This window comes from Mobula hypostoma, chromosome 6 (assembly GCF_963921235.1).
Source record: "Mobula hypostoma chromosome 6, sMobHyp1.1, whole genome shotgun sequence".
Taxonomy (NCBI): domain Eukaryota; kingdom Metazoa; phylum Chordata; class Chondrichthyes; order Myliobatiformes; family Myliobatidae; genus Mobula; species Mobula hypostoma.
This window is the reverse complement of record NC_086102.1, coordinates 160,298,196-160,325,244: the sequence shown is the minus strand read 5'-3', so window position 1 is coordinate 160,325,244 and position 27,049 is coordinate 160,298,196.

Sequence of the window (27,049 nt, the reverse complement as noted above, 5' to 3'; positions counted from 1 at the left end):
TTTTTCAGTTACATGGTAGTTTGTCTTTTTTAAACTATTTCCATGAAACCTCAGCTAATTGAGGCCATGCTTCTTGTATTGGTCCTGATGTGTCCCAATTAACCAGAATCTACTGTGTTTTACAAGTGTCAGTTAAAGATTCTGTCCTGCCATTTTCCAAAGCAGATCTCTTAAGTGGACTCCTACTGTGAATTGGCAGCTTACTCCAGGCAACTGATTACTGCCAGAGGCTACATTTAAACAGTTTTGTTTTTGAAGACTGGTTGTCTTTTGAATTAACTAGCTGCCTCCCCTATTCAATAACTGTTTGCATTTCGTAACTAATTTCCTTATTTTGAAAAATTATTTAATAATTTCTGGAAGAGTTTGCATAAAGACATATTTTGAAACTGGAGAGGGTTCAAAGGAGGTTCATGAAAATGATTCTTGGTATGAATCTATTGTCATGTGAAAAGCATTTGATGGCTCTGGGCCTGTATTCACTGGAATTCAAAAGAATAAGATTAAATCTTCATTGAAACCCATGGAGTGGTGAAAGGCCTTGATAGAGTGGATGTGGAGAGGATGCTTCCTATGGTGGGAGAGTCTAAGACCAGAGGTCACAGCCTCAGAATAGAGGGGCATCCTTTTAGAACTGAGATGAGGAGTAATTTCTTCAGCCAGAGAATGGGGAATCTATGGAATTCATTCCCACAGGCAGTTGTGGAGGCCAAGTCTGTATGTATACTTAAGGCAGAGGTTGATAGATTCTTGATTGATCAGGGCATGAAGGGATACAGGAGGAAGGCAGGAAACTGGGACCGAGAGGAAAAATGGATCAACCATGATGAAATGGGAGAGCAGACTCGATGAGCCAAATGTACTAATTCTAAACTCCCCAGAAGTGTTCATGTTTTATTGTTTTACAACGTTAATTACAATGATTTGCAGGATTTAAATAGCAGATTGGAACTGTGGCTGGTGTTACCTGTCCCCCATGAGTATCTCGTGAGCATGATGTAATTGTCTCGTGAGATTGGTATGATGTAATTAGCATGATAGTGGGGTGATGTGATGTCATGTGATGGCATGTTCCAACTGGTATAAAAGGGGAGACCACAGTTTGTTGAGTAGTTGTTTCGTTGGGGAGTCACAGTCGGTGGTTACGTATTCGAGGAAGGAGGGAGGAGGAAGGGGAGGGGGAGGGGGTATGTATATTACCAGCTTCGTATGAACCCAAAGAGTTGGGTAGAAATCAACGGCATTCTGTGATTGAAATTTGGTATGGTCCATACGGGTATTGTGGCACACACTTTCGGTTAACCCCTGCATGGTCTTGGGTGTTGTGTGGTGACCACCTCCAGCGAAAGGTCAGTTACTGTGAGAAATCTTATTCTTCATGATCTCTTCGGACAAGGCATTTCTCGGCTGGGATCTACGTCAGCAGTTTTGTCTTTTCTTCATCGCTGGTTCAGGAAGTCTCTCCTCTCACTTATTTCATAAATCACTTGGACTCTTTGCACTACCACCATAAGACTGCGTTTGAGTAAGATCTGTTAAGAATTGTCTTTAAGTTTGACTGTTTGATAACTAAAGACGCATAACACTGTTAACTTCTGTTTAAGTTAGTCGTTTGTTTTCATTTCTATGTTTTTGAGTAGAGGTTAATAAATTTTGTTGTTTATTTATAAAAACCTGACTCAGTTTCATATCTGTTGCTGCTGGTGCGTAACAGTAGTGACACAGTGACGGGTATACGGAGAGTAAAGGGGTTAGCCTGTCAACAGTTCTGTGTGAACAGTACTTATAGCACGACACAGAGCTTACTTTGCTGGTAATCAGCAGGAGCTGAAGAAATGTAGCTATGATCTGCATAAAGTCAGTAAGGCAGCGAAACGACAATACAGGGACAAGATCTAGGCTCAACTCTCCACCAACAACACATGCAGCTTATGGCAAGGTCTGCACATCGTTGCAGACTTCAAAGCTAAACGCAATGGTGTTTCCAACATCGCTGCCTCTTTTCCAGATGAGCTAAATCTTTTTTACACTCAGTTCGATATTGCCAACACTGAGTCCTTGAGGAGAGCCGCCAAAGTGACCTGCACCTTGGTCATTTCTGAGGCTGAAGTACGCAGGTGTTTCCAACGGGTGGACAGTCACTAGACTGCGGGACCGGATGGCATCCCAGGGCAGGTTCTCAGGATGTACGAGGCACAACTGGCAGGTGTGTTTACAAACATTTTTAATCTTTTCCTCTCCCAGTGTAGAGTGCCCTCCTGCTTCAAAACATCCACCATTGTCCCTGTACCTGAAAAGACCAAGGTAACATTTCTGAATGACTGGCATCCTGTCACACTCACCTCAATAATAAGCAAATGCTTTGAGAGGCTGGTCAAGGACTACACCTGCAGCATGCTACCACCCACACTGGACCCCCTACAATTTGCCTACTGACACAACCGATCGACAGATGACGCAAGAGCCACAGCTCTACACATTGTCCTTACACATCTGGAGAAGAAGGATGCTAATGTGAGAATGCTGTTTTTGGACTGCAGTTCAACATTTTACACCAGGCTCCAGGCTCGACAAGAAGCTCAGAGACCTCAGACTTCACCCTGCCTTGTGCAGCTGGATCCTGGACTTCCTGTCAGATCGCCAGCAGGTGGCAAGAGTGGGCTCTCTCACCTCTGCCCTTCTGCACCTCAACACAAGTGCCTTTCAGGGCTGTGTCCTAAGCCCCTCCTTTACTCTCTGTATACCCATGACTGAGTCGCCATCCACAGCTCCAATCTGCTAATTAAATTTGTTGATGATACTACATTGATTGGCCTAATCTCAAATAATAATGAGACAGTCTACAGAGAAGAAGTCATCACCCTGACACAGTGGTGTCAAGAAAACAACCTCTCCCTCAATGTCACAAAAACAAAGGAGCTGGTTGTGGACTACAGGAGGAATGGAGAAACGCTAACCCCTATTGACATCAATGGATCTGGGATTGAGAGGGCGAACAGCTTTAAGTTCCTTGGCATACAAATCACTGAGGATCTCATGTGGTCTGTACATACTGGTTGTGTGGTGAAAAAAACACAACACCTCTTTTACCTCAGATGGTTGAAGAAGTTTGGTATGGGCCTCCAAATCCTAAGAACTTTCTACAGGGGCACAATTGAGAGCATCCTGACTGGCTGCATCACTGCCTGGTATGGGAACTGTACTTCCCTCAATCGCAGGACTCTGCAGAGAGTAGTGTGGACAGTCCAGCTCATCTGTAGGTGTGAACTTCCCACTATTCAGGGAATTTCAAAAGACAGGTGCATAAAAAAGGCCTGAAAGGATCATTGGGGACCCAAGTCACCCCAACCACAAACTGTTCCAACTGCTACCATCCGGGAAATGGTACCGCAACATAAAATCAGAATCAAAATCAGGTTTATTATCACTGACATGTGACATGAAATTTGTTAACTTAGCAGCAGCAGTTCAATGCAATACATACAAACGCAATATAGAAGAAAATAAATAAATAAGTAAATCAATTACAGTATGCGCATATTGAATAGATTAAAAGTTATGCAAAAAGCAAAGAAAATGAGGTAGTGTTCAAGGATTCAATGTCCATTTAGGAATTGTCTGGCAGAGGGGAAGGAGCTGTTCCTGAATCGCTGAGTGTGTGCCTTCTGGCTTCTGTACCTCCTACCTGATGGTAATTGAGAAAAGGGCATGCCTGGGGTGCTGGAGGGCCTTTGTGATGGACCCTACCTTTCTGAGACACGGCTCTTTGAAGATGTCCTGGGCACTTTGTAGGCTAGTACCCAAGATGGAGACGACTAAATTTACAACCCTCTGCAGCTTCTTTCAGTCCTGTGCAGTAGCAACTCCCCCCCCCCACACACACACACCAGACAATGATGTAGCCTGTCAGAATGCTCTCCACGGTACATCTATAGAAGTTTTTGAGTGTATTTGTTGACATACCAAATCACTTCAAACTCCTAATGAAGTATAGTCGCTGTCTTGCCTTCTTTATAACTGCATTGATATGATATGACCCTCAGAGATCTTGACACCCAGGAACTTGAAATTGCTCACTCTCTCCACTTCTCATTCCTCTATGAGGATAGGTTCGTCTTCCTGTGTCTTACCCTTCCTGAAGTCCACAATCAGCTCTTTCGTCTTACTGACGTTGAGTGCCAGGTTGTTGCTGCAACACCACTCCACTAGTTGGGATATCTCACTCCTGTACGCCCTCTCATCACCATCTGAGACGGTGACGAGCCAGGACCAACAGGCTCCAGGTCAGCTTCTTGCACCAGGCCATCAGACAATATGTTATATTGACTGTCTTGTTGTACATACTATTTATTACAAATTATTATAAATTGCACATTTAGACGGAGACGTAATGTTGAAAGGTGCAATTTAATGTCAGAGAAATGTATGCAATATGCATCCTGAAATGCTTTTTCTTTGCAAAACATCCACAAAAACAAAGAAGTGCCCCAAAGAATGAATGAAAGTTAAACATGAGAACCCCAAAGTCCCCCCCAGCTCCCCCCAGTGTGTAAGCGGCACCAGGGCAATGATACCCTCTCCCCCAGCAAAAAAAAGTGCACCCATTACCGAGCACAAGCGTGAGCTAAGCGATAGTAAAGACACAGACCTTGCAGTTACCCCAAAACTATCGCATTTCATCCAGCATTTGGCAACCCACAGGTTCTCTCCCTCCCCGGCAAGGGAGAGGGAGGTGCCCCCATTTTCACAGCAAGTGGGAGACATAACAATAACCCACTGGTTTACATGTAAAGATTTTTACTCCTTGTGTGTGAAGGATGTAAATAATAAATAAAATTCAATTCAATTCAAACACAAAATAATTGATTTCATAATTACTCACGCCCTTCAAGTCAGTATTTAGTAGATGCACCTTTGTCAACAATTACAGCCTTGAGTCTGTGTGGTTAAGTCTCTATCAGCTTTGTGCATCTGGACACAGCAATTTTCCCCTTTCCTCTTTACAAGACTGCTCCCACTCTGTCAGATTGCATGAGGATCATGAGTGAACAACCCTTTTCAAGTCCATTCACAAACTCTTAATTGGATTGAGGTCTGGACTCTGACTGGGCCACTCCAGGACATTAACTGTTGTTTTTAAGCCATTCCTGTGCAGCTTTGGCTTTATGCTTGGGATCATTGTCTTGCTGGAAAACAAATCTCCCAAGTCGCAGTTCTCTTGCAGACTGCTTCAGGTTTTCCTCCAGGATTTCCCTGTATTTTGCTGCATTTATTTTGCCCTCTACCTTCACAAGCCTTCCAGGGCCTGCTGCAGTGAAGCATCCCTACAGCACAATGCAGCCACCACCATGCTTCACAGTAGGGTTAGTGTGTTTTTAATGATGGGTGGAGCTTGGTTTACACCAAACATAGGATTCAGTCAGATGACCAAAACACTCAATTTTATTTCATCAGACCTTAGAACCTTCTTCCAGCTGACTCCAGAGTCACCCACATGCCTTCTGGCAAACTCTACCCGAGATTTCATGTTTTTTTTTCCCAACAGTGGCTTTTTCTTTGCCACTCTCCCAAAAAGCTGTGACTGGTGAAGCACCTGGGCAACAGTTGTTGTGTGCACAGTCTCTCCCATCTCAGCCACTGAAGCTTGTAACTGCTCCAGATTTGTCATGGGTCTCTTTCTGGCCTCTCTCACTAGTCCCCTTCTTGCATGGTCACTCAGTTTTTGAGGACGGCCTGCTCTAGGTAGATTTACACGTGCCATATTCTTTCTATTTCTTGATGATTGACTTAACTGTACTCCAAGGATATTCAGTGACTTGGAAATTTTCTTGCATCCATCTCCTGACTTGTGCTTTCAATAACCTTTTTGTGGAGTTGCTTGGAGTGTTCTTTTGGCTTCATGGTGTAACTTTTGCCAGAATACTGACTCACCAGCAGTTGGACCTTCCAGATAAAGGTGTATTTTTGCTACAATCAATTGAAACACCTTGATTGCACACAGTAATCTGTATTTAATTAATTAAGTGACTTCTGAGACCAAATGGCTGCACTAGTGAGTCATATTAAAGGGAATGAATACTTGAATACTTCAGCAATCAATTATTTTGTTTTTGATATTTGTAATTAATTTAGATCACTTTGTAGGGATCTGTTTTCACTTTGACACAAAAGAGTATTTTCATGTTGATCAGTGTCAAAAAAAAGCCAAATTAAATCCACTATGATTCAATGTTGTAAAACGATAAAACATGAAAACTTCTGGGGGGCACTATAGGCACTATACAAGTCTTAATATGTATGTACGTATACGTATCTCTTATGGTCTTATATTTCTGTGTGTCAGGTTTTCTACAACCTGGGATTCCCAACCTGTTTTATGCAATGGACTCTCACCATTAATTGAATTCACTGAAGAGTAGAGGTATTTTTGATGGTGAGGTCCATCGGAAGAGGGTGTCTAAGCTCTACCTAGCATCATTGAGAATGGAGTTTATCACGGAGTCGTATCTTCGTTAGTTGTTTTATTAATTATGAATGGATGTTGGAATTGATACTGGCTGTAGGACATGGGGTTGCTATCCCCTACTATGTAAACAAATGGCTTTAATGATTTAGCATGCAGAGGGATATGTCATATGTCAAGTTGGTACCACATTTTCAAGTACAAGCCCAGACAGAGTAGACGTGGAGAAATGTTTCTAATAGTGGGAGAGTTCATGTCACACCACCAGAATAAAAAGGACATCCCTTTAGAACAGAGATGAGGAGGAATTTCTTTAGCCAGAGTGTGCTGAGTCTGTGGAATTCATTGCTACAGACAGCTGTGGAGGACAAGTCACTGGGTCATTTCGAGCCAAGACCCTTCTTCAGGGACAATGTTTACTCTTTTCCACAGATGCTGCCTGACCTGCTGAGTTTCTCCAGCATTTTGTGTAGATCTTATTTGAATGGTGAAACAGGCTAAAACAGCCAAATGACCTGTTCTTGTTCTGACATTTCTAAAGGAGGTGGTGAAATTCTCTCTTTTTAAAACTGATTGACTGACACACATGCAGATTGGATGTTGCTTGCCATAGCAGTCATAGACTGGATGTCAGCCAGGTCTTATCGCATACTAATATGGACTGCATTATTATCTGAGGAGCTAAGATTGCAACTATCAGCAAAATCTCTACTTCTGAATTTAGTTTGGAGATAAGCTTGTCAACAAAGCAGGAAATAAAAACACCGGGCCTAATTTTCGACACTGACGAATTCTTACAGCTATGTCCTTAAGCTGAGATCTAAGTTCAATATCTCAGACTTATTTCTTTGTATCAGGCTCCTTAGTGGCTTCGTAAAAAGCATTTGTGTTAAAGACATTCATTCTCAATCCTCTCTTGAACTCAATTTTCTACATTTTGATGGGCGGATAATCAGCAGGTTTGCTTTCTCATGCTTTTTGTAAGCAGGGCACAGTTTCGATACTTTTCATAGGTCTAAGTGTTGTAGCTGTGTTGGGATAGCTGAGGTAGAATAAGGCTAATTCTATGGTACAGATCTTTACGTCTTCATCTGGATATCAATAGGGTTCAAAGCCTTTGCTGTAACTCACATGGAGTGAATCAAATTGGCTGAGAGATCTCGGGAAACTATGATAGGCACAATCTCTATAGCATAAAAGTAATGTGAATTGAAAGGGGAAATGGTTGCAAAGAGAGTCGTGATATATTTAAAGTCAGTAATAAATTTAAGTTATGCAAAGGCAATAGAAAATGGAAAGTAACCTGATTTTAAAAAAAAATTATTATCTGTGGTGTGAGAGACAGAAAAGGAGAGGGGACCCTGTTTGAAGGCAAAGGGACTTTGGTCAAGGTGAAGCAACTTGCCTTATGACACATTTCAATTCCCCAAAGGAGTCGCAGTGGGCAAAGACAGGTTAATAGAAACATTTAATGGAGTATGCTTTTGATAAGTGTGAGATCTAGCTCGGGAAGACAAATCGATATAGGATTTTCACAGTGAAAGCTAGAGCCCTAGGAAGTGTTGTGCAACAGATGGACTGAGGAGTACAGTACATAGTTCCCTGAAAGTGGCATCTCAAACAGACAGGGTGGTGAAGAAGGCTTTTGGCATGCCGGAAAGGAAGTGATGTTCAAAAAAAAAACCCTGTTACTAGAATTCAACATCTTGGCACCTACTGTTTGAGTACCAGGGATGTTGAATAAATTCCAGTATTTCAATCAATCTATGTACACTGATTTGTGGTGTGAGTTGTACTGTTTGCCATCTTGGTAGCATATCAGTGTGCTTGCTGTAGATGAATGGCAGAAAAAGGCAGAGTTGGCAAGGTATCATGTCCATTACTATGTAAAGCTAATTTGATGCAAGTTCTGCAAAGTGGTGCACCTGAGTCCAACAAACATCTTCTATTAACTTTCTATTCCTGTTGATTATCTAGCATGCAATGTGCTGAATATTTTCATACTTAGAAATAGCTATAAATAAAAGTTGCATAGAATTATTTATACCACCCCTTCATTGTTTTCAGAGGCTCCTGCAAACCAAGAAGGGAAAAAAGGATGCTGTAATCTGGAGCAAAGTTTCAGATTGAGACCCTGCATCAGGACAAAGACTATAGAGCAAAAATAGCCACACAAAGACGAGGGCAGGAGGGATGAAAAAGGGACTCATAGGTGATAGGTGGAATCAGGTGAGATGATGGGCAGATGGAGCCAAGGTGGGGGAAGGAAGGTAATGGTTATGGGTGGAAATAGACAAGGAAAAAATATAATATGGGAGGTGGAGCCAAGTCTGCTTCTTGCAATTTCCTTTTAGAGTTTCAAAAAATATATATGTAACTAAAATGAATATAATAATGAGAAAATATTCAGCTATATTTATCAAAATGCATTGTTTTTGTCACATTGCCTTCTGTTTTGACTGTTACCCCTGATAATTCTATGAGATTTCTCTTGGTCTCCCAGCATAATACTGGTGGGAACTGGAAAAGTGATGGGTACAACTGAAAACTGTTGGAAATGGGAGGAAACACCAATTGCTCTATTGTACTTTAATTGTCACATCTGAAAAGAGTGTGAAATAAACACAGCAAGCAATAGTCAGACCCAGGCAATTGCAGAGCCAACAAATCAGATCATACCTCTGAAGTCCTGCCATATGAGGATGTGAAGGGGATTGACAATGAAAAAGTTGTTAGGAGAGAGAACTCGATCCAAGAAAATATCCCCTACCTTAATGATGCTGAGCCAAGCTTGTTAGTGCTATCAAAAAGGCTGAAGCATTTACAACCAGAAATGCCAAAAAAGAGATTCATCACAGCTTCCTCCTGAGATCCCCACGGCAGAACCTAGTGTTCAGCAAATTGAATTCACTCCACATGATATTAAGTAATGTATGAACACATTGAATACAACAAACATTGTGGGATCAGAAAACATCTCAGATATGGTACTGAAGACTCATGCTCCAGAACTAACCACACCTAGCTAAGCTGTTCTATAACAGATGCAAAACTGGCTTCTACCAGTCAGTGAACACATCTCCACAAAAAATAGAATTCATTTCAGATAATTTACATTCCAATCAATCTACTCTCAATCACCAGCAAAGTAATGCAAGTTGTTGTTGACCACATTATAAAGCATGGACCAAAAAATTGAATTCCAGAAATGACGTGAGACATCGGGGCAGCATTAAGAAGCCCGGGATTAAGGGGCATCAAGGGGAATGAACTTCAATGGCTGGAATCATACTTACACAACAAAATATGGCCTTGGTTGTTGGAAGTCAAACATCTCAGCCTTAGGATACCATGGGTTCTATCAGGCGATATCTAAGACCCAATCATTTTGGGGTACTTCATCAAGAACTGTTCTTTCATTATAAGATCAGAAGTAGGATATTTACTGAAGACTGTACAGTGTCTACTTCTAATCACAACTCCTCATCAAATGAGGTGATCCACACATGCATACAATGAGGGTGAGACAACATTCATCTGTGGGCTAATAAATGGTAAGTTGCATTTACACCACATAAGGTTCTGGGCAATGATAATCTCCATCGGCAAGGTTACCTTCATATTCCGTGACATTACCATTGCTGCATCCTCAATGCTAATCAAAAACACAGCTGGATCTGCTCAAAAATACTCTTGCTCAAAGAGGATTGAGACTGAGAGTGGGTATGCTGCAACAAATGATTCTTCTTCTGGTACCCTTTCTACCAAAAATGAGATGTTGAAATGCATTCTGCTTGTTTGTGTGAGTGGAGCTCGAACAACTTTGAAAAAGCATCCAAGAGCAAACAGCTCCCTTGAGCGGTATCCTATCCTCCACTACTGGCGTATTGTCATTGTGCTATGCACCATACATTGCAATTACTTGTCCAGGAGCATCTGATGGCACCTCCCAAATAGTGACTGCTTCTTAATCACATAAACTGCAAATTGTTTTGAACTTGCTGTGGATGGCAATAATGTTGTAATGATTGTTCAAAAGTGCTAGAATTATACTCTGGTCGAATCTGGAGATCTGGCAAATTGGTGCCAAGTGATGCACCTAAGTGTTCCAAGAGCAAATTCCATAGATAAGCCCATTGTAATGATCAAGTTCACTGATGGGATGCCTAGCACCATCCATGAGAGATCGTGAATGACTTTCAACACAAGTAATAGCTTGGAATTAACAGCAATTTCCATTTTTCAGAAAACACTCTGATTTTATTTTTTTTAAGTCAATAGATGATAATTAGATTGCAATGGAACAAAATGGAAATGTTGGCATTTGTAATTTGAATCATTGTAGATGCTGAAAGCAACTTTACATCCGAAAGAGAAATGTGTTTAATGATGCAAGATATAAATTAGTTTGCAATTGTTTTGATATGCATTTCTGAAAATAAATTAAACCTTCCTAGCTACTATTTTCATTAACATGCTATTGGTTGCCAGTTGGATTTTATCACAAATTTAGAAAGAAGACATCATCAATATTAAAGAACATGGCCAGGAAACCAATCAATCACAACAAATTAATCATATTTTTGTATATAAATATGAACATTAAACTCCCTATCAAATCAAGAGAAAAATATTTTTATCAGCCTACATTCACAGTATATTGAAAGATGGTAACCTGGAAATGTAAATAGTTTCCTGAATGATCTACTTTGATTCTGAAGGCAAAGGTCAACAAAGTGAAACAGCATAATCACATCAACTGTAATAATTATTGTCTGGTCGAATTAATCAGCCTGTGAGCATGGGTGTGGAGTTGTAAATTCTATGTTTGCTGCTTGTTGTATTGACTTCACAGCTGAGATGTCAGGGAACCTGGCAGCTTCTTTTACATTTTATTGTCCTGGAGTGTCCTGTGGAGCTGAAGCATTCTCCTCAGCTGCAGCCAGCGCAAGCTTCACACTGTGGGTGATGCTTGAAGACAAGCTGTTGTTTTTAACCAAATGAGCAAGTACTGCCAATCAAAGCTTTATCAGTGCATAAGTTCTGCAACAGTTCTGCGTTTTTATTATATTTTAATAATGAAAAAAGTAAGAAATACATCTGAACTAAAAAAAATAGAAAATATACAGAGTACACGCATCAGATGCAGTTAATATACTATCTAAGATTTGCTTCAAAATAGGCTTAAGTTCGTACTATTAATTTACCTCTTATCCCTAAAGTGATCCAGTACAAATCATGGAACAAACTGGTGTTTACAATTGAAGCTGGTTTCCTGCCAGACCATGATTCTAGAAAAGAAAACGGGACAAAATATTTTCCAGTTTGTACTCTGACAGTGTATTGCTGCTACGGCAAAAGTAGCTGAACCTTCTGAGATTGAATTCAATTTCATTTTTGAGTTTTGTGGTTTAGATTTACAACAGTACAAAGCTTAGTCTGGACAGTTGTATTAAAATCAAAACAATATCTGAGAATCACTGTTAGTGCCTCTTTCCTCAAATGAAGAATAAGTTATTTAACCGTAGTGCAATTATGATGCTGAAGAATAATTTTTACTTTGCAAGAGCTATCTTTTGTTTAATTTCCAATCAATTTTTTTCATGGTAAGCTCGACAGTAACATTGGAATTTTCAATTGTAATAACAGAGATTCTGTCAGTCTGTTCTGTATAATGTGTAAAATTGACAGCAATTCACGGTGAAGTTAAATACAGAAATTAAGGAATTACTCTCTGCTGTTCTTCACAAGGTGTAGTTTTGCAATCTGAACAGAAGCATTCAACACAGAATCACTGGGTTGCCATAAGCGTCAACCCATTATTGAGATAAAAAACACAGAATGATGGAGATGCTTGGCATATTGGGGGGCATCTGTGGAAAGAGAAACACAATTTGTCTGGATGAAAAGGATCCCTAATTGGCTCTAGGCACCCCCAGAGTCCAGCAGCTTGGTCAGGGCTAAATGAAACCTTTCACCATTATACTGGGGGCATATTGCCCCCTGATACCTTGACAGACTTTGATAATTGGCTTAGCTTTTGGAATCTGTCAATATGGCTTGAACTTGAACATTTGACAGTGCATATGCAGAAGACTGGGCCTTATTTCAGTTTACACAGCTGAGTGCTGACAGTCCTCTTTGGAACTGTTGACAGCAGCCATCAAGATATAGCCTGTAACTGAATTTTTTAAAAAAACTCAAGGTATTCAGTGGTGACAGTAACCCAAATAACCACATATTACAAAAGTGGTGTGCAGAAGAGTAGAACCCGGTGTGGACTTTTGCTGGTACAGCCCATCTACTTCAAGATTTGATGTTTTGTACATTTAGAGATGCTCTTCTGCACACCACTATTGTAATGTGTCATTATGAGAGTTACTGTCACCTTCCTGTCAGCTTGAACCATTCTCCTCTTACCGCTCTCGTTAAAAGGTGTTTTTGTCCACAGAGCTGCTGCTTACTCGATGTTTTTTCGTTTTTGCACTATTCTCTGTAAATTCCAGGGAATATTGTGCGTGAAAATTCAAAGAGATCATTTTCTGAGATAATCAGAGCAGCCCATCTGGCACCAACAATTATTCTACAGTCAAAGCCACTTCAATCACATTTCTTCCTTATTATGATGTTTGGTCTGAACAGCAAATGAACCTCTTAGTCATGTCTGCATGCTTTTATGCTTTTATTGCATCTCCAAGCCTGAATGCTTGAAACTGCAGTGAAGGAAACTGTTCCAAATGGTCTTACTGCTTATTGCTCTTCAACTATCAGTGACAAAAATCACTGCTTTTTGAACACCAACACATGCAGCTGATTCTACTTCAAAACTGTTCACTCTAAGCACGATGCAGTGTCTAACAGCCAGGCAAGTGCATGCAACTGACATTAGTTAGAAACTGTTTGGCAACAGTCTCCAGCCCTATTAAGCGGCAGAATGCCCCAAATAACCAAAGGCATTCCGGAAATTTTCTCGATTTAGTTTTTGTTCTTGAAGAGTTGTCCCAAATAAATGGCTGTCCTGATTAACTGATAGCCCAATTAAGTGGAATCCAATGTATTATGAAAGTACATCAATATTTTGTAAGCTCAGGAATTTCCTATACAAAATAACTGGTGATAAAGGAAAAAGGATTCTGCTGAAAAGACATACCTTGACCTGTGTAACATTGGTCTGAACAACCAGGCTTTGAGTGCATATGCTACCTACCTGAACTCCAGTTTTACACCAGTTTTGTCAATCTTTTCCTTCAGTAATTCCTGTTATTGTGGACTTTGCACTCTTTGGGGAAGATCCTCAATAGAATCACATTTCCTGAAACTTTCAACATAGTCGACCATGCAGGATTAGTGGGGAACTCTTCAATGTCACTGGGACGGCTGATACCAGCTGCATGGGATTATTGTGAATGTTGAAATGAAATGTGTTTTCTACTTACTTTGGTCATTTTACTTAAGTGACAAATAGCAGCTGCTAAAAAAAATCCTCATTTTCTGGATCCAGCCTGTCTTCGGTGTTTACAAAATTTTTTAGTTTACTCGTTCCTTCAGCTTTTGTTGCAACTGCAAAGGCCTGAACCCTTCTGGTTCCAATTGCAGGGGCTTCCAGTACTGCCGATCTTCATATCTTTGTACAATTCTAAGAGACAGCTGGAAGACTCGACCTTTTGCAAAGGCAGGGACTCAACATATGTGGCTCCTGTTTCTGTGCATGTCATGTAGGAATCTTGTTTCACAGGGCAAGTTCAGCTCCAGTACGTTTTGCCTGTGTAATCTTGTCACAACATATAATTGCACAATTTGGTCACCGGGTGGCTCTCAGGGCCAATATTGCATTCTTTCTTTGTGTCTTCATATGTTTACATATTTTAGGCTTTCATTTTTTCATTCCTGGTTTTATTTTTTTTCTGAACTTTTCTGCACTTTAGGACCTTGCCTATTTTACATTTTTTCTTTAGCTTTACCACTGTTACGACCATAAGATATAGGAGTAGAATGAGGCCAATTGGCCCATCAACTCTGCTGTATCATTTCATCATGTCATATCCAATTTTTCTCTCAGCCCTGATCTCCTGCCTTCTTCCTATATCTTTTCATGCTCTGACCAATCAAGAATCGATCAACCCCTGCCTTAAATATACCGTACATAAAGACTTGGCCTGAGCAGCCACCTGCAGCAGAGGATTCCACAGATTCACCACTCTCCGGCTGTTGACTGATTGCCTTTAAAAATTATTGTATTTTTGAGAGTCAACAGAGTCTCAAGGCCTTGTAACAATTGTTGAATTCATATCCTTAACATTTGGGCTATCCTTTTTAGCGATAAAAAGCTTCTATCTGCTCGTGCTGTGTTGCTACCACATCCAAAAGCTCCATTCACTTGGTTCACCTGATACTTCATGACATTACTTTTCAAATGTGGCTGCACCGTCCTAGAACAGAACCAAAAAAAAAAGCATCCCTGTATCTCTGGTCAGTTTTACAAAAACAGCTCGAGTAAATGTGAATTTCCAGGTTAATCCACTTTTATGACCCAACACAGTGTTGAATTACTGAATTTGGATTGTTGCCTCCACTGGTGTTAATCTGCACAAACAAAAAAAGAGGAAATATCGCCAACAAGTGAATAGGAAAGGAAAGTTTATTGCCACTTCAATGCTCCAAGAATCTTTAAAATATTTTAAAAATACATTTTGCAAATTTCAGCAGCTGTGATCTTTTGCTTTTGTTCTATTATCTTTCATGGCAACATATGTATCACCAAGATGATTTTTCTACTGCCGAATGTAAGATCACCTACAATGTAGAATAATTATTTCAGCTTAACAAATTGTGGAACCAGTTATGCACATCTATGTCACAAAGCATTGAAAAAAACAGTTCAACTTTAATTTTTTTTAAATCACATAATTATCCGTTGTGCCTTCAATTTGCCATATTTTGCTTACAAACGTAAGAATACTAGAGCAGAAGAAAAAGAAGCCAGAGTAAGTCTTTAATCCTGCTCTGCAATTCAATATTTTGTCTGTGTCTTTCTATCTCCCTTGTTCCCATTCAATTCCATCGCTTAGGTGTCCAAAAATCTTCTATTCTCACTTTTCAATAAATCCAATAACTGAGCATTTTTAGTCATCTGAGATCAAGAATTCCAAGTGAGGTAGTGGATTAATATGAGATCATGATATGTAGTCCTGCCTGGACTTAAGCAAACAGATTTATACCATTTGAAACAAAAACATTAAAGCAACTGACCTGCTGGGTGTTTTCAACATTTTCTGATTTTATTTCAGATTTCCAGAATCTGCTTTATTTTATTTCTTAGACCAACTACTGTATCTGTTAATCCCCTCCAAACTGTGTCTGTCTCAGTTATTCACTACAGAAACGTGCTCTTCAGCCCATCGAGTCCACACTGACATCAAGCACACATTTAATTTTATTTCCCTCATCATCATCCTTTTAAAATTTCACATATACATGGGACAACTTATCGTGGTCAATTGAGCTATCAGCAGCACAACTTTGGGGTATGATATAAAACCTGAACATCCATACCATAAAAGGGTGAACATTAAACTCCATAGTAAGCACTGGAAGCCAGGACTGAACCTGGATCACTATCAGCTCTGTCACTGTGCTGACATCTCTTACTTATCTAAACTCTGCTGAATTTAGGCCAAGCTTAATCTCTGCTGTAAGGACAACTTATTCTTCCCAGGAATTAGACTTTTGAACCTACACTGCACTTTCTGCAAGGAAGGTATATCTTTCCTTAGGTATGAAAACCAAAGCTGCATATAATATCCTAATCTGGTTTCACCAAAGCATTGTATAATTGAGCGTTGTACTATGATTCCCACCTTTATAAAGGCCAATGTATTATTTGATATCATTACTGTACCTGTAGGTTAATGTTTTCATAACTAATACAATAAACTCTTAGAACATCAGGACTTATTAGTTTCTGAATGTTTAAAGATATGGTGTTTTGCCACTCCCCTTAACAAAGTGAATAACTAAACATTTTTCCTTTGCATTCTTTGCCCCTAAACCAGATGATACCTAAGTATCATACTTCATAACTTGCCACTTAACCGACCTGCATCTTTTTTTCAGCTTAATTAGCGCCCCTTCATATCTCACTTCCCACTTAACTTTCTGTAATACCACAGTTCCACAACCTTTCTCTTTCCTTCACTTTATGCCCTTGCCCCTTCAAGTCTCCATGTGCTCCAGTCACTCAGCTAACTTCCCATATCCCTGTTGTCATAAATCCATGATAAAAAGTTTACCCTTCAACTTAAATCTCCACTTGCAATGCCTTGGAGACTTACCTGAGATTTATTTTCCATTATGTATGTGCTTATTTTCTGCATAAATTTAATGTCCCACTTTGAGAAAGGCAAAATGCTGTCGATAAATAAAATAAAAATTGCTACGAGTAGGCAGCAGATCAGACAGCATCCATGGAGTGAAGAACAGAATTAATATTTTAAGTTAATAACATTTATTTCAAATTTACATTGTTTTCCCGTTTTAGTATAAGCTGTAAACAGGTTCTGATCAATGTGACCCCTGAGCGCTGAAACGGTTGCAGTCTCACGAGATTAGTTTTCCTAATGCCACAATTGCTACAAATTGTAGTTGCAGTAATCAGAAATCTTTCCACCAACATTTTTGAGCATAAATAAAAGCAGATAATCTGTAATTTTAAAAAAAAGAGTCTAAACTTTAGGTTCAATTGGAACGCATTCCAATTAAATCCCAGTTCTCCTTAACATTCAGACTGCAATACTGAATGGCTTTCTCCAGTTTATTCCCGATCAGAATTAGGACAAAATGTGTGTGAGCTGTTCATAACCTATTTAGGTGTAATTTTATTTACATCTATTTATTACTGCAAAAAGGCTAAATAGAAGTTTTTGACAATTACCCAGACATGTAGTCAGTAATCATTCTCTGTCCAGATTTAGACTCCTCCCTCAACATTACTTCTACAACCCAACCAACAATATCAGTCACCAAATTGAAAACAAACACTAGATTCTGCAGCTAAAACAATTATATTGATTTACTCTACTTCTTCCTTTTATTTCAAAGGGAAGCCATAAATCAATGTTAATTTGGTATTTTTTTGAAATATAATTATGTTTCATTAAAGTTTCAACAGATGGCAATATATTATGTCTTGGAGCAGTCAATACTACCATAGTCTTCACAGAAACCCAATTAATTTGACAGATAATTAAAACAATCAACATTTGCTGTTTGTTATACTTACAGTATATTTGCACTCAGGTCTTTTTAACAAGGTTTGCAATGGAATTTGCGTCTGTAGGTACCAAAACAGTACTACACTTTCTGCAGGTGATCTGCGTCCTATTGCTAAATCTCCTTAACTAATTACTTTGATTCAAAAAATCCTTACTTCAAAAATCCAGGCTAGTCTAAATTTGTAAGTGTAAATTAAAATAATGAATCCAATGTAAGAATAAAAAAAGATGTACATTTTCTTGAAATCCAATTTCTTTTAGAAAGGAAAATGAAGAAAAAGAAATAGGATTACAAGAGACAGAGAGAGATAAGAGTTAGAAGAAAAGTTAAGAAAACTATTTGGCCCTGATTTTCCGAAGAAGATCCTTGTAAAGCTGCTGGCAGTTTGTTCCAAAACTGTCTGGCAATTCCAAGCAAGTGTGCACACTTGCAGAAGTTCCAATTTCCTGATAACTATTTGCCAGCAACTTACTGAGTGAGTCCTGACATTTTATAAACATTCAATTTGGTTGAGAGCTTTGACAGTTAGTTAGGCCAGGACAATGGCTTAAGAGGCCATCAAAACAATTTTGTGACAAGGAATTGCTTAGGCACGCATTAGGGCATTTTCCACTGAAAGCCCCCTGAAATTAATTGAATTGACGCAAACACGAGGAATTCTGCAGATGCTGGAAATTCAAGCCACACACATCAAAGTTGCTGGTGAACGCAGCAGGCCAGGCAACATCTCTAGGAAGAGGTACAGTCGATGTTTCGGTCTGAGACCCTTCGTCAGGACTAACTGAAGGAAGAGCTAGTAAGAGATTCGGAAGTGGGGGGGCGGGGGGAGATCCAAAATGATAGGACAAGACAGGAGGGGGAGGGATGGAGCCAAGAGCTGGACAATTGATTGGCAAAACGGATATGAGAGGATCATGGGACAGGAGGCCCAGGGAGAAGGAAAAGGGGGAGGGGGGGAAACCCAGAGGATAGGCAAGGGGTATAGTCAGAGGGACAGAGGGAGAAAAAGGAGAGAGAGAGAGAAAGAATGTGTCACACCTCGCACTTCCCGTTTCTACCTCCTACCCATGATCCACAAACCTGCCTGTCCTGGCAGACCTATTGTCTCAGCTTGCTCCTGCCCCACCGAACTCGTTTCTGCATACCTCGACATGGTTTTATCCCCCCTTGTTCAATTCCTTCCTACCTATGTTCTCACGCTTTTAAACTTTTCGATGATTTTAAGTTCCCTGGCCCCCACCGCTTTATTTTCACCATGGATGTCCAGTCCCTATATACTTCCATCCCCCATCAGGAAGGTCTCAAAGCTCTCCGCTTCTTTTTGGATTCCAGACTTAATCAGTTCCCCTCCACCACCACCCTGCTCCGTCTAGCGGAATTAGTCCTTATTCTTAATAATTTCTCCTTTGGCTCCTCGCACTTCCTCCAAACTAAAGGTATAGCTATGGGCACCTGTATGGGTCCTAGCTATGCCTGCCCTTTTGTTGGCTTTGTGGAACAATCTATGTTCCAAACCTATTCTAGTATCTGTCCCCTACTTTTCCTTCGCTACATCGACGACTGCATTGGTGCTGCTTCCTGCATGCATGCTGAGCTCGTTGACTTCATTAACTTTGCCTCCAACTTTCACCCTGCCCTCAAGTTTACCTGGTCCATTTCTGACACTTCCCTCCCCTTTCTAGATCTTTCTGTCTCTATCTCTGGAGACAGCTTACCTACTGATGTCTACCATAAGCCTACTGACTCTCACAGCTGTCTGGACTATTCCTCTTCTCACCCTGTCTCTTGCAAAAATGCCATCCCCTTCTAACAATTCCTCCGTCTCTGCCGCATCTGCTCTCAGGATGAGGCTTTTCATTCCAGGACAAGGGAGTTTTCCTCCTTTTCTAAAGAAAGGGGCTTCCCTTCCTCCACCATCAACTCTGCTCTCAAACGCATCTCCCCCATTTCACGCACATCTGCTCTCACTCCATCCTCCCGCCACCCCACTAGGAATAGGGTTCCCCGGTCCTCACCTACCACCCCACCAGCCTCCGGGTCCACCATATAATTCTCCGTAACTTCCGCCACCTCCAACGGGATCCCACCACTAAGCACATCTTTCCTCCCCCCTCCTCTGCTTTCCGCAGGGATTGCTCCCTACGCGACTCCCTTGTCCGTTTCTCCCCCCCATCCCTCCCCACTGATCTCCCTCCGGGCACTTATCCGTGTAAGCGGAACAAGTGCTACACATGCCCTTACACTTCCTCCCTTACCACCATTCAGGGCCCCAGACAGTCCTTTCAGGTGAGGCGACACTTCACCTGTGAGTCGGCTGGGGTGATATACTGCGTCCGGTGTTCCCGATGTGGCCTTCTATATATTGGCGAGACCCGACGCAGACTGGGAGATCGTTTTGCTGAACACCTACGCTCTGTCCGCCAGAGAAAGCAGGATCTCCCAGTGGCCACACATTTTAATTCCACATCCCATTCCCATTCTGATATGTCTATCCACGGCCTCCTCTACTGTAAAGATGAAGCCACACTCAGGTTGGAGGAACAACACCTTATATTCCGTCTGGGTAGCCTCCAACCTGATGACATGAACATTGACTTCTCAAACTTCCGCTAATGCCCCACCTCCCCCTCGTACCCAATCCATTATTTATTTATTTATATACACACATTCTTTCTCTCTCTCTCCTTTTTCTCCCTCTATCCCTCTGACTATACCCCTTGCCCATCCTCTGGGTTCCCCCCCTCCACCTTTTCCTTCTCCCTGGGCCTCCTGTCCCATGATCCTCTCATATCCCTTTTGCCAATCACCTGTCCAGCTCTTGGCTCCATCCCTCCCCCTCCTGTCTTCTCCTATCATTTTGGATCTCCCCCTCCCCCTCCCACTTTCAAATCTCTTACTAGCTCTTCCTTCAGATGAATTGAATTGAATTGACTTTATTTCTTACATGGTACATGGAGCTCAGCCAAATAGGGCTATGCACTAGGGAAATTCTAGGCAGTTTCTAGAGTAGTTTACGTGGTCAGCACAATATTGTGGGCCAAAGGGCCAGTAATGTGCTGTAAATTTCTATGTTCTATGTTTTATCCTTCATATACATGAGTAAAAATCTTTACATTATGTCTCTGTCTCACTGTGCAATGTGCAATTTATAGTCATTTATAATAAATAGTATGTACAACAGGACAGTTAATATAACATAGAAATACTACTGTATCAGCAAGAATTAATCAATCTGATGGCCTGGTGGAAGAAGCTGTTCTGGAGCCTGTTGGCCCTGGCTTTTGGTGGTATCTGGAACAGTTTGTGGTTGGGGTGACTCGGGTCCCCAATGATCCTTTGGGCCCTTTTTACACACCTGTCTTTGTAAACGTCCTGAATAGTGGGAAGTTAACATCTACAGATGTGCTGGGCTATTGGCACCACTCTCTGTAGAGTCCTACGATTGACATACACTTTCCATACCGGGCAGTGATGCAGCCAGTCAGGATGCTCTCAACTGTGCCGCTGTAGAAAGTTCTTAGGATTTGGGGGCCCATACCAAACTTCTTCAACCATCTGAAGTGAAAGAGGCGCTGTTGTGCTTTTTTCACCACACAGCCGGTATGTACAGACCATGTGAGATCTTTGGTGATGTGTATGCCGAGGAATTTAAAGCTGTTCACCCTCTCAATCCCAGATCCATTGTTTTCTTGACACCCCCTTGTCAGAGTGATGAATTCTTCCATGTTGGCTGCCTCATTATTATTTGAGGCCATACCAAAACAATTAGAGGTAGTTATCTCACTGATTTTGTGCTGTTTTATGCCCGATAGCTCAGCATTAACAGAGTTAATAACGGTTTTTCCATTCTTTAGTGTTGCATTGAAATTTGTTAAAACTATTCAGCCTCCATGTTAACTCTCTGATACTGCAAGCTAAAAAGGAACTGTGCTGAGTAGAAAGCATAAAGAACAAACCTGTGAGTACCAAGTGCATTAAATTTTAATGCCAAATAAAAACCAAAGAAAAGATATGATGGCATGAAGAAGCTGCAGAGGAAATTTAATCATGTTATCAGCACCAGTGCAGGGCTCCCCCGCTTTTCGAACGTTCGCTTTACAAAACCTCACTGTTACGAAAGACCTACATTAGTACCCTGTTTTCGCTTTCAGAAGGTGTTTTCACTGTTACGAATAAAGGCAGCGCGCGATAAAAAATCAGCGCGCGATAAAAGGCAGCGCCACCCTGAGCAGCCGCTCTCCCCCGGATTCGGAACTGCATTCTCGCCGGCATTGCTTAAATACGTTGCATTGAGCAGCCGTTAGCAAGATGAGTTCTAAGGCATCGGAAAAGCTTGAAAGAGCTCGGAAGGGTGTTACACAGTGTAAAACTAGACATAATTAAGCATTTCGATCGTGGTGAACGAAGCAAGGACAAAGTGAGTTTGGCTTGTGGAAGCTGACAATGATGATGTTGAAGAGGTTTTGGCATCTCATGACCAAGAACTGATAGATGAAGAGCTGATGCAATTGGAAGAGGAAAGGATAACAGTCAAAACTGAATGCAGTAGCGAAAGTGAAGCAATGGATGAGATGACACCCCTGTGTCCCACCACCCCAACCCCCGGGCCCCGGACAGATACTGTACCGATTCGCAGAGAATGCAGCGGTAGCCGGGAGGCACACAGAACATCTTTAAGAAAAAAGCCGAAATAAAAATGCTAATTAATTAGGTGCCACCGACATGTAATTGTCGGCCCAGATCAGAGGCGATGTGATCGGCAATCAGCACTGATCTGCGCCGACGTTTACGTGCCGGGCAGCACTTAATTAATTAGCATGTTTGGTTTGGCTTTTTTCTTAAAGATGTGCTGTGTGCCTCCCGGCTACCGCTGCGTGCTTCGCGGTAATGTACTGTATCACTCGGCGGCCTGGAGGGTGGGAGCCACTGCTCCACCCCAACCTGCGATGACTCAGTCTAACACACCATCATCAGTGTGCTCGGCAAGCTGTTTTCCGGATTCTGGTAAGTGATACTACACTGTACACATATTATTTCTACTTTATATAGGCTGTGTATTTTTACGTGTTATTTGGTAGATTTGGCAGCCTCATAGTTTAAAGGTTACTGGAGAGCGTGTTTATGCCAACAGTGCTTGCGTGAGATTTTCATCCGAGAGCGCTTGTGTGAGATTTTCGCTACGGAGATCTGTGCAGGCAATCGTTGTAGAGAAGTATTTCTACTTTATATAGGCTGTGTATTTATCATATCATTCCTGCTTTTACTATAAGTTACTGTTATTTTAGGTTTTATGTGTTATTTGGCATGATTTGGCAGGTTATTTTTGGGTCTGCGAACGCTCACAAATTTTCCCCATATAAATAAATGGTAATTGCTGTAAACCTGTAAATTACAATGCTGTATATTTATATGATTTTAAACCAGGATACCAAGATAAATCAGAGGAGAGGAGAAGATGGCGGTGCAACACAGCTTACAGCGGCCACTCCAGTGGTGATGTCTGTTATTTGTCAAGTAGGGTGCTGTGCACAATCGTGATTAGATGGAGACGGACATGAGAGCACGGAGGAACATCTGGTGAAACTTCTGAAATGCCTGCTTCACTGCTGCTGCTGCGTAGTCCGAAATCTCCGGAGAGGAAGGCCCCAAGTCCTTGGCTTTGCTTGTTGCTCAGCGGCCGGGGCGGGGTCGAAGTGCTCGGCAGAGGATGGTGCTCGGTGCTCGGTGTCGGAGGGCTGGTCAGAGGCTCAAAGTTTTCGGATGGATTCAGAGTCTGCTGCGGCCGGGTGCTTCCAATGGTGCTGCATCGACAAGTTTGCGGTGCTTGGAGGTTCATGGCAGGGAGAGTTTCTCCCTTCTACCAACTGCGTGAGATGATGAGGCTACTGGGACTTTGAGACTTTTTTTTACCGTGCCCATGGTCTGCTCTTTATCAAATTACGGTATTGCTTTGCACTGTTGTAACTATATGTTATAATTATGTATTGTCAGTTTTAGTCTTGGTTTGTCCTCTGTTTCTTATGATATCATTCTGGAGGAACATTGTATCATTTTTTGATGCATGCATTTCTAAATGACAATAAACAAGGACTGAGTGTCCTCATAATCTAATCTAAATCACCTGATCTTCTTTGAGGTACACCTACTCGATAGAGCAGACAGGCCTTCAGTTTCCCATCTTGGCCAAGTGAAGTTGTAATTGGCTCGCAATTGCCTGCTACATTGGGAAGCCAGATATAATGTGTTAAAGTGGTAGCAAAGTTACTGTACAATACCAGTGGCAAATGAATTGCAGAAATTTCTGGTTTCCCAAACACGGGATTAACATTCTTTCTGGTGGCTCAATAAGTTAAACTTTCCCAGTTTATCTGTGGCCTGTGGACAGAAGCCAAGCTAACTATTATTGTTAGTTTGGTTCAGTAATGTTGTTCAATTTACAGTTACCATGATAGTGAGCTATCTGAGTTTTATTTTTTTTACCTTCCCTTCCATGTTCTATAATCAGCTTGATGACTGACATATGAAGACATTTGGAGAGTGTGGCTGAAGAAGATGCAATGGCAAGAAAAGTAACTCAGACAGAAAACATTGCTAACATATACTTATCCCGGGTGGGTAATGGATAAGATGGAATCAACAGCCTATTTTATACTCCAATAATGTTCATTCCCATTGAAGCTAATGCCTGCAGGCAAATATACTTTTCATAAGCAGAAAACAAGTTCCCTGTTTTAGTTTGTGCCTGTTTCAGGCATGAAGATTATCAAGCATGAAAATTACACAGAAACCTTCAACAACATGACAGGGAGAACGTACGAACAAATGCAACACTGGATTTACAAGTGCTCGTTTTCCATCTGTAACAAAGACATAACCCCAGTGAACTTCTATATTGACAATATTTGTCTCTCAGAGCTGTAAAGCCCTCAGCACATCACTCAGGATAATTCTCCACCTTCTTGAGCCAAACTAGAATTAAGATGCAAACAAAACAACAGGATTTTCATGGGAATAAAATGGAAGGGAATGAGATGAAACAGTTAATAGTATGGGTAAACAGAATACTCGTGTTGATCCTTTAATCGACATATTTCCTCGAATGGTATCATTGGACATTCTACTGTCTATTTGTTTAGTGGAACCAATTTAAATACAAAACCATGGGATGCCACATAAACACATTAAGCACCCATTTGTTAATATAAGTAATAGTGATGGTTGAGCTCAAATGTAAATTACCCTGATATGTATTTAGCCATGTCAGAGATCCATGTTGGTAGTTGGAACCTCTTGAAAGGAAATACAGACATATTATAGTAACTTCAAATTTCAGCTTTCTAAAATCAATTTACATCATCCTTTCTATATTTTTGTGAATAAAAATAAACAAAATACAGAACAAAACTTTGTTGTCTGCTGAGGAAACCTTGTGGGCCACCTCCACTTGTTAAGGCATGAATTTAAATAAGCTGTGATATGTTCCGGCTTTTAATTATTAAAACCACCTACAGTATCATGACTCCCGTGCCAGAGAAATAATACTTTCACAAATGTTCTGTTAGGTTAGCTTACAGGGTAAAATATGTAGCACATTTCAGATAAAGCTAGCAATAAAATAAAACAGGTCAAATGATATGCTGTGCTCATCTTGATTACAATCTAAATTCATTCTTCAACAAATATCTGATGACTTTATTAACCTGTGCACATTATTTAAAATGTGATTATACTTAACGCAATTTTTATGAAATTATACTCAAGATAATATTTAATAATGTCTGGAATGAATGAACCATTGGAGACAGATCAGTGTTAGATGGAAAATTGATGTATTTAGGGAAGAAAGCCCAAACAATGGAGCTAAGGCAAACATGAGGAAATCTGCAGATGCTGGAATTTCAAGCAACACACATAAAAGTTGCTGGTGAACGCAGCAGGCCAGGCAGCATCTCTAGGAAGAGGTACAGTTGAAGTTTCGGGCCAAGACCCTTCGTCAGGACTAACGGAAAGAAGAGCTAGTAAGAGATTTGAAAGTTGGAGGAGGAGGGGGAGATCCGAAATGATAGGAGAAGACAGGAGGGGGAGGGATGGAGCCAAGAGCTGGGCAGTTGATTGGCAAAAGGGATATGAGAGGATCATGGGACAGGAGGCCCAGGGAGAAGGAAAAGGGGGAGGGGGGGAAACCCAGAGGATGGGATACCAAGGGGCATGGGAGAAAAAGGAGAGAGAAAAAGAATGTGTGTATATAAATAAATAAATAACAGATGGGGTACGGCGGGGAGGTGGGGCATTAGCAGAAGTTTGAGAAGTCAATGTTCATGCCATCAGGTTGGAGGCTACCCAGACGGAATATATAAGTATTGTTCCTCCAACCTGAGTGTGGCTTCATCTTTACAGTAGAGGAGGCCTTGGATAGACATATCAGAATGGGAATGGGACATGGAGTTAAAATGTGTGGCCACTGGGAGATACTGCTTTCTCTGGCAGACAGAGCGTAGGTGTTCAGCGAAACGATCTCCCAGTCTGCGTCGGGTCTCACCAATATATAAAAGGCCACATCGGGAGCACCGGACGCAGTATATCACCCCAGCCAACTCACAGGTGAAGTGTTGTCTCACCTGGAAGGACTGTCTGGGGTCCTGAATGCTGGTAAGGGAGGAAGTGTAAGGGCATGTGTAGCACTTGTTCCTCTTACAAGGATAAGTTTCAGGGGGGAGATCAGTGGGGAGGGATGGGGGAGACGAATAGACAAGGGAGTCACGTAGCCTCCTGTCCCATGATCCTCTCATATCCCTTCTGCCAATCAACTGTCCAGCTCTTGGTTCCATCCCTCCCCCTCCTGTCTTCTCCTATCATTTCTGATCTCCCCCTCCCACTTTCAAATCTCTTACTAGCTCTTCTTTCAGTAGTTAGTCCTGATGAAGGGTCTCGGCTCGAAACATCGACTGTATCTCTTCCTAGAGATGCTGCCTGGCCTGCTGCGTTCACCAGCAACTTTTATGAATGGAGCTAAGGCATCTGGTATCATGTTGCTAATAGTTTTGGAAAGGAAAGGGGAGATTAGAGGAGGTGAGAGATACAGCAAATTCAGGTAGGGTTTCTTCAGATTTGCTTTCATTTCACGTTTTTATATGTGATGGTGCCAGTGATCAATGCTACCAAACCCTCAAGACGGTTCACAAAGCAATTCCTTTCACTTCTTTTACACCTTTTTAGTTCATATATGGTGTGTCACTGTTACAGCCTGTTATCTCCATTCTGGTGGTGTGATTTCAGGCTGATCGGGCAATCTGCCGCTATGCTTTCTCTGAGAGT